The 16761-nt window shown below is 40.1% G+C and overlaps 1 pseudogene; it reads left to right on the top strand.

Annotated features, from left to right (window-relative positions):
* Positions 1-16045: 16045 nt before the first annotated feature.
* LOC148018822 (autophagy-related protein 8C-like pseudogene) lies at positions 16046-16405 on the top strand (annotated as a pseudogene).
* Positions 16406-16761: the final 356 nt, after the last annotated feature.

Genomic DNA, 16761 nt, shown 5'->3' with positions numbered 1-16761 from the left:
TGGTAGAGGCAACATATTTGATACATGTTTACAAAAGCAAGCAAGTAAGATGTGAAACAACCAGGTTCATGTGGTTCCATACATACAACATTGGATTTCCTTTATACAATCTATGAAATCACGTTCATTGTCATTATACTGTTCTTCAGTACCTGTCACAAAATAGGTGGTTTCTAAGAGTTGTATCTTTACAACTGATCAATAACACAGGAGAGAATTGCAGTCATACCAGGCCTGAACTGAAATTAAGTGTTGTTGGGCATGATTGATGAAAATATTCTTTTGCTCAATGCACATTATGTCGGAGTTGCTGTTGTAAATTTGTATTCATTCACTTGATTGATCTTCCATCTTGAAATTAATCAAGGTCCTCTGTGGATGCGACATTGCTTTCACAAACCCTTCGACACCGTAAAGGTCATGCTCGGGTTTTCAAAACTTTTTTCGCAGACTGGCATCGCTATTAGCGTCGCTATATATGTCGCTATTAGCATTGCTATTAGCGTCGCTATTAGTGTCTCTATTAGCATGCGACGCTAATAGCGACGCTTTTAGCGACACCACTTTTTTGTGTCACAAATAGCCGTCACTATTGCCCCATTCCCTTGTAGTGGGATAGCTAATTCCCTATTTGGAGCACCCTCCTAGAATAAAGATACTATCAGCCATGGAAGGATCATTTGGTAGAGCAAAGGGTATAAGGTGATTGAGCAAGAAGATGGGATAATTTTTTGGGAGGTTAAGGTTTTCTACCATCATTGCTTAAGCATCTTGATGGGTATTCCTATAGGTTTCAATGAAGAATTTGGGATGCAATCTTTGAATCAGCTCTAAGTATGCTAAATTTTGATTGTCATAGTTAAGAGTAGAGAAATTGACCATGGTCAGATGTGTAAATCCTTTATGGTGTTGAGATACTTGCAATCACACCTACTTCAGTCTCATTATAAGGAGTTGTGAGGGCTTAAGACTAGAATCCCATATGCACAGTAGTAGAAGTGCTACCATCCAGTTTCCTATAAAGCATTGTACTTGCTCTGTTTTCTAAGCAATGATAGTACTCTTTTCTTTCCAGTAAAGTGTCTGTGTCATTGTCCACACACAAGATTGTGTTTATGAGTCCAAGTCTCAATCTTGGAACCTAATTCACTTGTGTGACAATTTTTCTTGTTACTGTCAATGTCTTCATGAGTTCATTCTTCTTCTTTCAACCTCCATAGCTTCTGTCATAGCCATGTCCTAGATCCATGTTTTCACATGGTATTAGAGCAACCTAGTTGGGCATGGCATAGCTCCTTCTCTATTCTCTCAATCCCTCTCCAATTTAGTCCAAGCTCAGGGTGAGTATCTAACTTCATCTCCATCCCTATCTCTACTTGATCTTCCATGGCAGCCATAACCTTTAGAACCTACTTTGCTTGGAGCCTCTTGTTCTCACTCTAGAGGCCATAATACATCACAGTTTCTTCTCTGAATGTGTTCTTCTGCTTAGGGTGCAGCATCTTGTTACGCCACACCTCTTGAGCAAATCAAACATCTTACATCTTAGCCTTCTCATTTTTCTTACCCTACTCAAGGTTCTACCACTTTGAGTTTCCACCAGCACAAGCAGTTCAGTAAGCAAATCAAGGAGGGGAAATAGAATACCTATTGAGTATTTACCAAGCATTTGGCTCCACAATTATCTCTTGATACTAATCACTTAGTGCTTTTTGGCTCTTGTGCTTGTTTATCACACTCAAGATTATCTCTTGTGCTACTCAAAATGTGAGAATTTTGGTGCTGATTTGCTGCTGCTCTAGCCATCTAACATGGGCAAAGACTCTCCAATTGCTCGCTTCAAAGGAGTTGGGTTTCACACCTGGCATACTCGCATCAAACTCATCTTAATGAAGAAGGGCCCCTAGGCTATTACCACTGGAAAAGAAAAGAAGCCTCGTGATGCAGACCTTGTAGTCACTTGGCAAAAGAATGATGATAAGGCTCATGCCATTATCAAACTCGAGCTAGACGACAGCTATATCCACCATGTGGATAGCTGTGATACTTTATAGGATACATGGAAGAGACTTGACACATTTTTTGGTGCATAGTCTAAGTCATCAAAGTACAGTCTCTTGATTGAATTTTTCAGGCTTGAAATGAAGTCCAACACATCACTTACCACACATCTAAATTACATGGAAGGACTTCTAACCCAACTTGCAAGAATCAACATTAAAATGGAAGAAGATGCTTGCATTGGTGTTCTACTTAAAATTTTGCCTCTTGAATATAATAATGTATCAACAAGTCTAATCAATATGCCAAACCTTGAGCATGTTGATATCCAGGCACCACTGTTAGAGAAGGAAAAGAAGCTAAAAACTAAGGAAGAACCAAGCACCTCTAGAGATGAACAAGCAATATATGTTGGCAACAGGTACAAAGGCAAGAATGATAATCTTTTTTGTTAATTTTGCAAAAGGACCGAACATACCGATAAGTCCTGCCACTCCAAAATGAGGTCCCAAAAGGCCTATCTAGTTTTTATTAAAGAAGAAGAAGAACATGGAGCAAAAGAAGAAGAATAAGAAGAAGACCACCAGAAAAAGGACAAACCTCATCAATCCTTCTACTCGGATAGACTCTTTTAGCTTTGTATTTCCTAGCCCTAATGCTTTGGACATAAACTTGTAATCTCCTCATGTAGCCCTGTACTATAGCTCTTTGTAAGGCCCCTGTTACATCCTCTAGATGTCCATCATGTTTTTGGTACCCACACTTAGCCTTTCTTGTGACAACCTCTGGTTTTTTTCCATGTTTATGGTATGCCTACACTTTGTAGGTGTTGCTTTAACTAAAGCCTCTATATGCTTTGTATTTTTGGTTGTGATTGAGGTGGGGTGTTGAGATGTTTGCAATCACACCTACTCCAGTATCTTTGTAGGGAGCAGTGAGGGCTCATGACTAGAATCCCATATGCACACTAGAAGTGCTACCATCTAGTTTCCTATAAAGCATTGTACTTGCTCTCTTTTCTAAGCAATGATAGTACTCTTTTCTTTCCAATAAAGTGTTTGTGTTATTTTCCACACACAAGATTGTGTCTATGAGTCCAAGTCTCAATCTTGAAACCTAATTCACTTGTGTGACAATTTGTCTTATTGGTGTCAATGTCTTCATGAGTGCATTCTTCCTCTTTCAACCTCCATAGCTTCTATCATAGCCATATCCTAGATCCATGTTTTCACATATGGATCTATACAATGTATTTTGATGGATTATCTAAGGGTCCCAATAAGAAAGAGAGCATCAAAGTAGTCATTAGAGATTACTGACATATAGTTATAATGAAATTAGCTGCCTACCTTGGGGTAGGATTTACCAACAATATGTTGAGATGGCAAGCTCAATACATGTGGACATTGATGATGGACCGCCTGGCTAGATGAGTCTGCACGTCTACACTTAGCACGTTGGTGGTAGTTATGATACTCACATTGCCACTAACTTATCGCTTATTATATTTAGTTTGTTACACCCACCTACAGCTGGCAAAGGCATAGCACCAGTCGATTAGTGTAGTCTATTATGCACTGTTTGACTTAGTAGGCCACTTTGCTTTATGTTGTATATTATCTATAATTTTGGTACATTGTATAGTGTGTGGAAGAAGAAGAAAAAATTAGCAAGAAAACATTTTGGCCTCCATCTCTCTTATTGTGTCCTTGAGTGAGCTTCCTCTTGTGTGTGTATACAATGTGTGTTTAGCACAACAGCTCGAGCAAAGTCCCCCACCACACGATTCTTGACATGGTATCAGAGCCGTGCCACTAAGAGAGGCTTATTTTGAAGGCTAAAGTGAAGGATAAGAAGCAAGGTTTAAGTAAGCAAGCAACGAGTAAGAAGCTCTCCCATTCTTCCACTCTCTTTCTTGGATAGTGCTTGTGGAGGCACCAGAAGCAAGGTAGAGCGAAAATCTCAGATTGCTGTGAGATTTGATGTGCAAGCAGAGCACTGTATATTCTGTAGATAAGCCCTTCGGAGCTCTCCCGTAGTTTTTTTGGGCATCTGAGGTTGTTTTAGGCCTCGTTTTAGAGCCACAAGGTTGCGGACAGCAGTTTCAGGGTACACTATGATTTCAGCTATATTGACTAAAAGTGGGTGCACATGTTACATATTTTGAATCTGTAATTTTTGGGGTGTTTGTTAGGAAGAAAACATAAGGTTCATCTGCAAACAGGTTGCAGATTACATGTACTATTGAGCAATCAATGAAAAAGGTTGCTTGGTGTATTACTGTGCACGTGTTGTGAAAGATTGCAGAAGCCTAGATTGATGTATTGTATCCTTATTTATGATAATGGCAGAGAACAATGGAAATCCCATTATTGAGAAGCTTGACAAGAACAACTACCCTTCATGGAAGTTTCATGTGACAAACTTTCTCATTGGAAAGGACCTTTATGAGTTTGTTTCAGGTGAAGAAAATGATCCAGAGGTATCCCTCTGATTGCTACAGATGAATTAAAAGCATGGAACGAATGGAATGTGAAAGACAAAAAGGTGATGTACTGGTTATCTGCAGTCATTGATAATATGATGTTGGGACATATCAGGAATGCAGAAACTTCACATGCAGCTTATTCAATTTTTGAGAGCATGTTTTCAGTCAATACAAATGCAGAAACTTCACATGCAGCTTATTCAATTTTTGAGAGCATGTTTTCAATCAATACAAATGCACGAAATATTCAACTCAAGCAAGAGTTGAATGCCTTGAAGAAAGGAAAAATGTCTGTCAATGAGTATGCATTGAAGGTGAGGAGCATTGTAGATGCTTTAGCAGCAATTGATGCAATGCGTGATGATGATGATTTGGTTTCATCCACTTTGAGTGGCCTTAACAATGAGAAGGCATGGAAATCATTTGTTACTTCAGTATATGTACAGAAGCTATTTCCAGATTTTGATGAGTTGATCTCTCTCATGATTACCGAAGAGATCAATATGCAGGGTGATTCATCTGAAAGAAATGATGAACAAGTTCAAGTATTTTACTCAAGTTCAGGAAGGGGACGTGGTAGATCCTCTTCAAGAGGTCGTGGTATGGGACATGTTGGCGATAACTAGCAAAATAGGTTTAATCAGCAATTTGGTGAAATGCAGCTTTCATGAGGCCGAGGAAACTTTAGAGACAGGGGGAGCTCTAGAGGAAGAGGTGGATGGCAGAATAGAGGTTCTAGAAATTCTGCTATTGTTTGCCATAATTGTAGCAAAACAGGTCATATTGCAGCCAATTGTTATGCTAAGAAGGATGATATTCGCAGTGGTAAATTGCAGCAATGAAACTATGCATTGACTTCATGACAGAATGAAGATAAAAATGAGCGTCTATTTGTTATGCAACATATGATGAATGCAGTTACAGGAAAGGGGACACATGATGATGTATGATATGTCGATTTAGGTGCATCTAATCATATGACCAGTCATGTTGAATGGTTTGGGAGAAATACAGGACTTACAAAATCTAGGTTATGTGTAGACGGGTAATGATTCATGCCATCCAATTTCACACATTGGAAAGGTTCCCTTGTCCTTGTATGATGGCTAGACAAAGAGTCTGACAGATGTATTACATGTGCTATCAATCACAAAGAATCTAGTGTCTGTTGGCGAAATGGTAGAGCAAGGGTTGCAGGTCCAATTCAATGCAAAAGGTTGTTTTGTAGAAGACTTTAATGATAAGTGCAAGTTGGTCGCAAAAGGAAGTAGAGTTGGTCGCATATTCACTTTAGATGCTGAAATTCCTGCAATGGATGCTCCTATGTATGCTAAAGGAAAAGGAGTAGTTGCACATATTGAAATATGGCATAAACGTATTGGACATGCAAATGTGCAAAGGTTGAAATTAGTGTAGTCCAGAGGATTGGTTACATGGTTGCCTTTGTTTAGAGTTGCAGAATTGCATAAAGTCTGTGAAGCATGCCAGCTTGGTAAGCAAGCAAGACAACCCTTCTTGCATAATAGAGAAGTGAGTAGAAAAATACTTAATGTAGTGCATATAGATATTTGGGGGCCTACACAAAATGTATCTCTTGGTGGCAGCAAATACAAGGCAGTTGTTGAAACAGAAACAAGCTTAAAAATAAAGTGCTTGAGATCAAATGGAGGGGGAGAGTACCTCTCTAACGAGTTTAATAGCTTTTTGAGGACTCATGGGATAATGAGGCAATTTACTTGCAGGTATACCCCACAACAAAATGGGGTTGCAGAAACAAAAAATAGGCACATTGGAGAAGTTGCACGGGGATTAATGGCTGAAAAGAATATGTCAAAATATTTTTGGTCTGAAATAGTCCATACTGCTGTCTATATTATGAATAAGACCCCCACAGCTGTTCATAGGATGACTCTTGAAGAATGCTTTAGTAACAAGAAGCCAGATGTATCGCACTTGAAGATATTTGGATGTGTTGTATATGTTCATGTTCCAGATGAGCTATGGAAGAAGCTTGATCCAAAGCTAGAAAAATGTATTTTTATTGGATACTCTTTAGAGCAAAAAGGGTATCACTCTTATAACCCTGTCACAGTTAAGTTCAGAGTGAGCAGAGATGTTATCTTTGATGAGATGGGCAGCTGGTATGCACCTATTGGTGATATAGTAGATGATGATAATGATCAGGACAGCTATGTGCTGGAAGAAAAACAAGAATCATGGAGTCTTAGTGGACTAGAAACATCATCTGGTACTATACCTACAGTGAGCCCTTGGTTTGGGAGACTAAGGAGTAGCCCCACATATTCAAGTGGATCTATAGTGTTGCAGGGAAGGACAAAGGAAAGAAGAAAGTGTTGGATGGTAATGATGCATCTACCAGTCATTTAGGATTTGATGGAGATTCTAGTGGTTCAGAGAGTTTGGATGATGAGCTTGATATTCCTTCAGTCAGGACACCAGGTGTACAGAGAGCTCATAGTAATGTAAAGGCTCCATTGAGTGATCTGGTGGTACACAGATCTAGTAGGGTCAGATACCCTATTAAAAGATTTGGTTTTAAAGGTTATGCAACTTACTATTATTCTTATATAATGAAACTAGTTGAGGATGTTGAGCCCACTTGTTTTGAGGATGTTGAGCCCACTTATTTTGAGGATGCTGTTGGTTGTGATCATTGAGATGCAACAATGGATGAGGAGATGGCTGCATTAGAAGCCAATAAGACTTGGGATTTGGTACCCTTACCTAAGGGTAAGAAAGCTATTGGTTTTAAGTGGGTTTACAAAGTCAAGCATAATGCAAATGGTTCAATTAGCAGGTATAAGGCTAGGCTGGTTGCAAAAGGCTGTGCTCAAACATATGGCATAGATTATGAAGAGACATTCAATCCAGTTGCTAGGATGGCAATTGTTAGATGTGTGATTGCCTTGGCAGCATCCAAAGGTTGGATTTTGCAACAAATGGATATTACAAATGCCTTCTTGCATGGTGAATTGCAAGAAGAAGTGTATATGGAGTAGCCAGTAGGTTATGAGGATTTAGAGCATCCCACATATGTGTGCAAGTTAAAGAAGGTGCTCTATGGGCTGAAGCAAGCACCTAGAGCATGGTCTCACAAGATTGGAGAGTATCTTATCAATATTGGATTTTTTATTTCTGATGCTGATCACTCACTTTATGTGAGAAAGGGAGATGCAGGTTTGGTCATCATAGTCATCTATGTGGATGACTTGATTATTATAGGTGACAGTGACAATGGGATTGCTGAAGTTAAGGACTTCTTGAAGAAGAAGTTTGAGATGAAAGATTTGGTGAGCTGAGATACTTTCTTGGTATTGAGGTGATCAGATGTGATGATGGTATATGACTATCCCAAAGGCAATATGGCTTAGATATGTTATCCAAGTATGGCATGACAGCGCATGTAAGCCTCTTTCAGTACCATTGGAGCAAAATGTGAAGTTAAGTGCTAATGTTGGAGATGAGATAGAAGACCCTACTATATTTAAGAGGATAGTAGGGAGTTTGATTTACATGACTCTCACAAGGCCAAACTTGAGCTATGTTGCAGATGCCTAGAAAGCCTCATTTGGATGCAGTTAGATGTATATTGAGGTAAGTGAAGTCCACTTTACATTATGGACTCTTTTATGAGATAAGTAGGCATTTATATGTCTTTGGATACACAGATGCAGATTGGGCTGGTAGCATGTCAGACAGAAGATCTACAAGTGGATTCATGTTTTCCCTTGGTAGTGCAGCAGTTACATGGAGTAGCAAAAAGCAACCTACAGTTGCTTTATCGAGTACGGAGACTGAGTAAATAGGTGTTGCTATGGCAACATGTGAGGTGGTATGTCTACAAAAGTTATTGGGTGATTTGGGCATGCAGGGAGATGGTCCATTTGTCATTCATTATGACAACATGAGCAGCATACAGCTAGCTAGGAATCTAGTGTTCCATGCCAGGACAAAACACATTGAGGTGCACTACCACTTTGTGAGAGAGAAGGTACTTGCAGGAGAGATTGACTTGGTATATGTCAGCACACATGATCAGATAGCTGACATTTTCACAAAGGCATTGGGTGTAGAGAAGCTTCAAAAGTTCCAAAGCTTACTTGGAGTTGCAGAGATAGAGTTGACTTGAGGGGGAGTGTTAAGATGGAAAGCTCAACACGTGCGGACATTGATGATGGACCGCCTGGCTAGATGAGTCTACACATCTACACTTGGCACATTGGTGGTCATTATGATACTCACATGGCCAGTGACTTATCACTTATTATATTTAGTTTGTTACACCTACCTACAGTTGGCAAAGACATAGTGCCAGTCGATTAGTGTAGTCTGTTATGCACTGTTTGACTTAGTAGGCCCCTTTCCTTTATGTTGTATCTTATCTATACTTTTGGTACATTATATAGTGTGTGGAAGAAGAAGAAAAAATCAGCAAGAAAAGGTTTTGGTCTACATCTCTCTTCTTGTGTCCTTGAATGAGCTTCCTCTTGTGTATACATTGTGTGTTGTTTGGCACAGCAACTCGAGCAAAGTCCCCCACCACGCAATTCTTGACACAATAGGGTAGAATATAAAGTCCTGATAATGGGACTGAACCCGGACCCCCACAAGGGGGGCCCTTGGCCCCCCTGGGACCCCTCCATCTAGGGGCCGCTTCCGCGTCCCCCGAACCCCAAAATAGGGGCCCCTTTTAACTCCCTTACCCCACAACTCGATGTAATGTACCTCAAGTTGCTAGTAGCTTAACTACTCAGTCCAACCCAAATATTAGACCCAGGTCACCTTTTTGCCATCCGGTCACATAGACCTCATCTGATATACAAGTCAGGACTCAACCAATATCTGGGCTCACATTTGGCTTCTCCTCATAATGCGGGCCTTATAACTTTGAGCACCATGAATCATTGGTGGCACCTTATTAGGGTGGGGGATTGAGCATATCTAACATCCCCCCTCAATGTCCACCCATAGGTGAACTATCTCCTCGGCCCAATGCTGAGTCTTTGAAGATGAACTTGAAGTAGATCCTTCATAAATGCTTTCTGCTCCATTCTCCTCTGTTGGATAGTAGACCAATTCCACTATCCCATCCTCCATCAAATCACACACATAGTGATACTGGATCTCTATATGTTTGGTGCGTGCATGAAACACTGGATTTTTGGCAATAGCAATGCAACTCTGATTGTCATATCTTAGCACAGCTGGTTCTTCATCCTGCACTCCTATATGCCATAGGATCCTTCTCAACCATATTGCTTCACATACAGCAAAACAAGCTGCCTTTTACTCTGCTTTGGTAGAAGAGAATGCCACTTTTGGTTTCTTCTTACTAATCCAAGAGAAAATTCTTGAACCCAAAGAGAAACAATAACTAGAAACTGACTTCCTGGAATCACTCTGTCTCCTGCCCAATCTGAGTCACAATTACCCACAAGAGAAGTTCTAGAACTGTATGTGATACCATAGTCAAGAGTTTCCTTCAAGTATCTGAGCACCCGCATCCTAGCCTTCCAATGACTCTCATGAGGTTTGTTTGAAAACCTGCTCAAAACACCAACAACAAAACTGATATCTGGTCTGGTATTATACAAGTAGATCAGGCTACTGACCATCCTCCTATACCTCCCAATGTCTGCCAGTGTTGATGTATCCTCAACAGATAACTTTGCATTCACCTCCATAGGTGTTGCTATCTCGTTGCACTTAGTCATGCCAAATGCCTTCAAGATCTCCCATGCATACTTCTTCTAAGAGATGAAGATATTTCCTAGCTCTTGCCAGACTTCAATTCCCAAACAATAGTGTAGCAAGCCCAAGTCTGTCATTTCAAACTCAAAACTCAAAGCCTTTCAACTTTGGTTGATCATATCTTCATAGTCACCTGTAATAAGAAGGTCGTCCACATATAGGACAATCACTACAGACTTTTCACCATCCCTGTAAAAGTACAAGTTAGCATCTGAGGCACATCTTTTGAAGTTTAAGCTTAAAAAGAACTTATCTATCCGATGGTACCATGCTCTAGGGACTTGTTTCAGCCCATACAATGCCTTCTTCGGCTTACACACTTTGTTCTCAGAATGGGGGGCCTCAAACCTTGGTGGCTGAGCCACGTACACCTCCTCCTTGAGGTCACCATTTAAGAATGCTGACTTAACATCTTGGTAAACTTGCCACTGCTTGTGGGCGGCCACTACAAGTACTGTGCAAATAGTGGTCATTTTGGCAATTGGAGAAAATGACTCTTGAAATCAAACCCTTCAATCTGTGAAAAACCCTGTGCAACCAGTCTATCTTTGTACTTTTCTAAAGTATCATCAGCATTGTACTTTACCTTCTAGATCCACTTGGTGCCAATAATCTTCTGCTTTGCTGGCCGATCCACTAGCTCCCAAGTGTCATTCTTCATTATGCTATCATACTCGACTTGCATAGTTGACTTCCATGCTGGATCTGCAAGTGCTTCTTCTAGGTCAGTTGGCTCCTTTACTTCTCTCATAATCCCAGCCATCAAGGACATATTGACTATGTGAGAAGAAGCTCTCCTTTGCCACTCTATTCTCTGAGACCTCCTTGGTTCGTTTTCCTTCTCCTCATTGCCTTCTCCTCAACAGATATGGGCATAGGATTATTGTGGTCATAAAGCTGCTTTACCCAACGGAGTAATGGCTTTTTCGGTGGGGTTATGCCAGGTTGGTGAACTTTTTCCTCATCATTTGAAGATGATGCCTCCTCCTTGTTAAGGATAGAGATAGCTCTCGGGACAAGTTCATAGTGGATCACTTCTTCGATTGATGATAAAGTGGAAGAACTTGCCTTCTCCTCCTCCACTATATGTAGCTACTCCTTGAACACCACATCACGGCTCACGATGATCTTCTTTGCCTCTTGATCATATAATTTGTAAGCCTTCTGCTCGTCACTATAACCCAAGAAGATACATTTTCTGCTTTTTGGTTGTAACTTGTTTCTCTTCTCATCTGGTATATGTGCATAACATTCACATCCAAAAATTCTGAAGTGTGAGACAGATGGTTTCTTACCAGTGTAAGCCTCATGAGGTGTTTTTCCCTTGAGAGCCTTTGTGTAGCTCTGATTTAAAATGTAGACTACAGTATTAACAACTTCAGCCCAAAAATGGTTAGGCAATCCCTTGCCCTTTAGCATGCATCTTGCCATCTCCACAATGGCGTGATTCCTTCGTTCCACAACACCGTTCTGCTGAGGTGTGTGAGGAGTTGTCAATTGATGCTTGATCCCTTTGCTCTTGCAAAAGTCTTCAAACTCCTTTGAGTTGAACTCACCACCACCATCTGTTCTAAATTTCTTCACACTTTTCCATGTTTCATTCTCAACAAGTGTTAGCCATTCTTTAAACTTACCAAAAGCTTGAGCCTTATCACGAAGGAAGTACATCGATCTCTCTTCTTGTGTTCTTGAGTGAGCTTCCTCTTGTGTGTTTAGTGTATGTTTCACACAATAGCTCAAGCAAGTCCTCCCACCATACAATTCTTGTCATGGTATCAAAGTGGCGTCACTCAGAGATTGGTTTTGAAGGCTTAAGTAAAGGAGAAGAAGTAAGGATTCAAGCAAGCAAGTAATGGATAGGAGCTCTCTAATTCTTCCACTCTTTCTCTTCGATAGCACTTGTGAAGGCACTGAAAGCAAAGCAGAGTGAAAATTTCAGATTTTTTGTGAGATTTGGTGTGTAAACATAGCACTGTATATTCTGCAAATTAGCTTTTTAGGGCATGTCTTGCTGGTTTTTTGGCCACACTAATAGACAACCAATATATGACTTTACTTTGTAGTAGTATTTTGTGCAAGAATCTTAGATGCTACTACCATGTCTCCTTCCATGTAATTCTAAACGCAACATCCAGCGAAGGGACAGAGGTCTCAATGGAGGAGCGGGAGTTCTTGAGGGGATGTAGTCCAAAGGTGATGAGGGGTTTAGAATGTGTCATATCTAAATTTGCTTGCTACATCTAATTTGAGTGTTTCAAATGTGTAGTACAAAATATATAGTGCAGCGTGGTCGCGCGGATGGCATTTTCGTGTGGAGCGTATTGACAAAATGTGCTCCACAATGGACTGAGGTGTCCTGGCAAGGTTTGAGCAAGAGAGCCGGCGATGAGCAACGGATCCGAACACGGTTGTGGATGAGATGGAGTATTTTGGGAACTTGCAAAGTATTATTATGGTGGATTACCGTAGCTTCTCGATGATACTATTCGATGTGCAGTGGTTCAAAGTGGTACTTGGAGGAGCTGGAGCAACAGTTCGATGAGGTCCATCTGGATTTCTCGAAATTGATTCCGATAAAAAAAACATTTTGATAAAACAAAAAACCTTGCAAAAACTTGCAATCTATAAGCAAGTTGATACCAGTTGTATCACAACTAAACACGTAATCTTTTTCACTAATTACACAACAATAATTGTAATATGAAATATTCATGCAATTTCTTTTTGTCTTTGCAAACCAATAAACGCTTAAAATCTTTAAGATTTAAAATCTGTAACTTGTGCATTTGTAAATGATGGACACACCCTCGAAATTATAGTATACCTAGAAGCTACTGGTCAGGACCACTTGTAGATCCAGAACGAAGATGAAATGATCTCAAGTGCCAAAAATCATAGTAGTGAGCCCTAGAGGGCCTCTTTGTAATATATACACAGTTCTTTCACCATGTTTCTACATAATTGGAGATTGCATCGCTATCAACCTCATGAGCCTCCTACGATTATAACCTAAGTTAAATCGAGAAAGGTGGAAGAGCTTCTTACCAATTGCTTTCTTGCTTGCTTTGTCATCTCAGCCTTAATCAAGCTCCACATAGCCATGGGATGACTCTGATACTATGAAAGTAGACAAGAGGGAGAGAGATGAAGAGATCAAGAGCACACACACAAAAGCAATGGAGACTTGAGAACATAAAGAGATAAGGTTGAAATCTTCTTTCTTCTTCATCACACAAAAAGAACTAAGTCTATTACATGGTAAAATATTAATATGAAAGTATCACAACATATGTACACGTGGTCACTAAGTGTGAACCTATTAAGGAAAGAAGAGGTGACATAATAAATGATCCATAACCAAGAATGGACTACATGGGTGTAGTCCAGCTATAGAATCACTAGTGTATCCTCATGTGAGTCACGTAACATGCAAGTGAATAATATCATGGCACATGAGGACACACTTATGCGCTTTTGGATCCAGCTTCTTCCTTTTTTCATCTGGAATATGCACATAAGCAAGACATCCAAAGACTTTCATGTGACTTATATCCGGCTTATAGCCATACAGCTTCTCAAACGGTGTCATCTCATTAATACCTGCAGTGGGAGTCCGATTCAAGATATACATGGCTGTCATAACAGCCTCAGCCCAATAATAGAGTGGCATCTTCTTCTCATTCATCATGGCACAAGCAGCTTCCATCAAGACCGTGTTCTTCCTTTTAGCTACCCTATTCTGCTGAGGAGTGTAGCTACAGGTAAGCTGCCTGCGTATGCCATTTTGAGCCAAAAATTTGTCAAACTCATTTGACACATACTCCCCACCGCTATCTGACCTCAAGCAAGAGATATAACAATCAAATTCCTTTTCAACCTGCTTTTTAAACTGCTGAAAAACAGCAAACACCTCATCCTTTGTCTTTAGAATGTAAACCCAAGTATAGCAACTGTAATCATCAATGAATGTCATGTAATACTTCGAGCCTCCCATGGATGCATTATGGGCTGGCCCCCAAACATCAGAGTGCACTAACTGCAGTGGACGTGTACTCTACATTACATGCCTGACAAATGGCAATCTCGACTACTTACCAAACTGGCAAGCATCACATACATGACCAATATCTGAATATTGGAACTTGGGTAAACCTGTAACAAGCTGTTTTTTCTACATAATTTGCAGCCTTTGCAAATTTACATGCCCCACTCTCTTGTGCCAAATTTCCAAATCTCTGATAGTGCTAGAACCATGGGTAAACATAGCTGAATTCAACTTTGGCAAGGTAGCATCAAGAGTAAACATTCTGCCATTCCTGTGACCACAAGCTATTAACTTGCATCCATTACCAAACCCTTCAATAAAGCAACCATGCTTGTTGAATCTAACATGCAAGTTCTGCTCACAGACAGTAGGTTCTTCATAATCGAAGGAACATGCAATACATCATGCAAATTTTTCTTTTTTCCATCATGAACCACAAGAGGCACTTTGCCTTTATGCTCAATGCTATGCTGCGTGTCATCACCTGTGCAGACATAGCCATTTTGTTTAGCCACCATATTAGTGAACCAATCACCATGAGGAGTCATATGGTTCAATGCCCCTAAATCAATATACCAAATTGCATCATCAATGGATTTTTCAGCAACTCTGTCTTTTACATATTGCATGGCAAACAATCTATCTCCTGAAGTATCATCTGCTTGACTAGATCCCCATATTGTTTGCATTTCTGATTGCCCTGCTTCTTCCAGCAGTCCTTGGCAATATGCCCATACTTTTCGCAGTAATGAAAATCTTTATCCTTGTTCGGATTGTCAGATGGACACTACTGTTGCCAAGAGTCTCTACCTCTATGGCTAGATCTCCCCCTACCTCTAAAGTTTCCACCACCTCTTGCATTCAATATCTACTGATTGTTATTGCCATAGGATGCATTTTGCTGGCCTCCTCTGCCAAATCCATAGCCTCTACCACGGTTTCCACAGCCACGTTGTCATATTGTTGCGCATTCGAGATGTGGAATCCACCAAAAAGGTTATGTTGCACATGGATCGTTTATCAAGGCACTTGCTTCTTATTATCACATGTAGTTAGAGGGTGTCTGTTCAGATTTTGTCAGCCATTGGACATGGGTTTCAATTATCTTATATTCAGCAAATAAGACTTTTACATATGGAATAAGTGGATCTTTTTGGTATGTCACTAGCTCAGCTATACAAATACTTCTTTCAGTATCATTGCAAGGGAAACTAAACGAAGAGCACCAAAGGCTCACATTGTTTTGTGGAACTTGTCAAGAAGGTCACACTTTTGCATGGAAATTCTCCGTTAGACGTCTCAAGATCTGTATCAATACCACTGAAAGGGTGTAAAGTCACTCCAACTAAAGTAAAGTTTCAGAGAAAGGTGCAAGATTTAAGAGGGCTGCTTTTCTGAGGCTATTGTAAAAAAAAAGAGAGCTTTATTGGCCGTTTTGCTTTTCTGAGGACAGGGAGGAGCTTTTGTTTTTCAATCAAAGGGGGAGCTTTTTTTTTTGGGAATCAAAAGGCGGAAGGAGAGGATCATGGCCGCCGAACATCTGGCAGACTCAGTCTGAACATCTCCACAAGAATGCGTGCAATGCGGATTCCTGAGGGACTGCCTATAGGATGTGTAATACCCCAATGTAAAACATTTCATTGGAATCATACTTGCTCAGTATTCTCAACAGGTTATCAGTATAAAAAAAATTTGTGTCGTCATCAGATGTTATTTGTGCAAAGAAGTGGCCGAGTGAAATGGCCTAGAGCTCTTTTAAAGAGGAATATGATCTAGAGAAGAGGAAAGCTGAAGCCTCTAGGATTCATGAGAAGTATTCCGACAGGATTCCTGTAATAGTTGAGAAAGCTGAAAGAAGTGACATTCCAGACAAAGATAAGAAGAAGTACTTTGTACCAGTTGACCTTACTGTTGGTCAATTTGTCTATGTTATTCGGAAGAGGATCAAATTAAATGCAGAGAAAGCAATCTTCATCTTTGTAGACAATGTTCTTCCATCTACTGCTGCAATTATGTTGGCTATCTATGAGGAGCACAAAGATGAGGATGGCTTTCTTTATGTTACAAACAGTGGAGATAACACCTTTGGTTTATGCTAAAACCATACATATGAAGAGCGTACAATGATGAGGGTGTTCGCAGGACATTGGAGTCATAACATAACAGCATATTCTTGAATTCTTATCATCACACTTAAGTCCAAAACTTATCAAGGGAAAATTGTAAAGGCTAGAACAACGATGGAAGAAAAAGAGTTAATGGATTTTTCTATTTTCTTTCTTGGATTCGGGGAGGATGAACTGAATGAACCGATTTCTTTATCTTGAACCCTTATTTTGTTATTAACAGAAATTAAATAGAGACTTGGCATCATTTTCCCATCTTGCTTACTTGCTTGATAGAACTTCTATTCTGAAATTTATGAAGGACTTCTGAAGTTGCGACATTGCTTTCG

The sequence above is a fragment of the Lygodium microphyllum genome, chromosome 20, assembly GCF_053477565.2.
Source record: "Lygodium microphyllum isolate KBCC chromosome 20, Lygodium_microphyllum_v1.1.10, whole genome shotgun sequence".
Classification (NCBI taxonomy): domain Eukaryota; kingdom Viridiplantae; phylum Streptophyta; class Polypodiopsida; order Schizaeales; family Lygodiaceae; genus Lygodium; species Lygodium microphyllum.
This window is presented reverse-complemented; position numbering and strand designations above follow the sequence as displayed.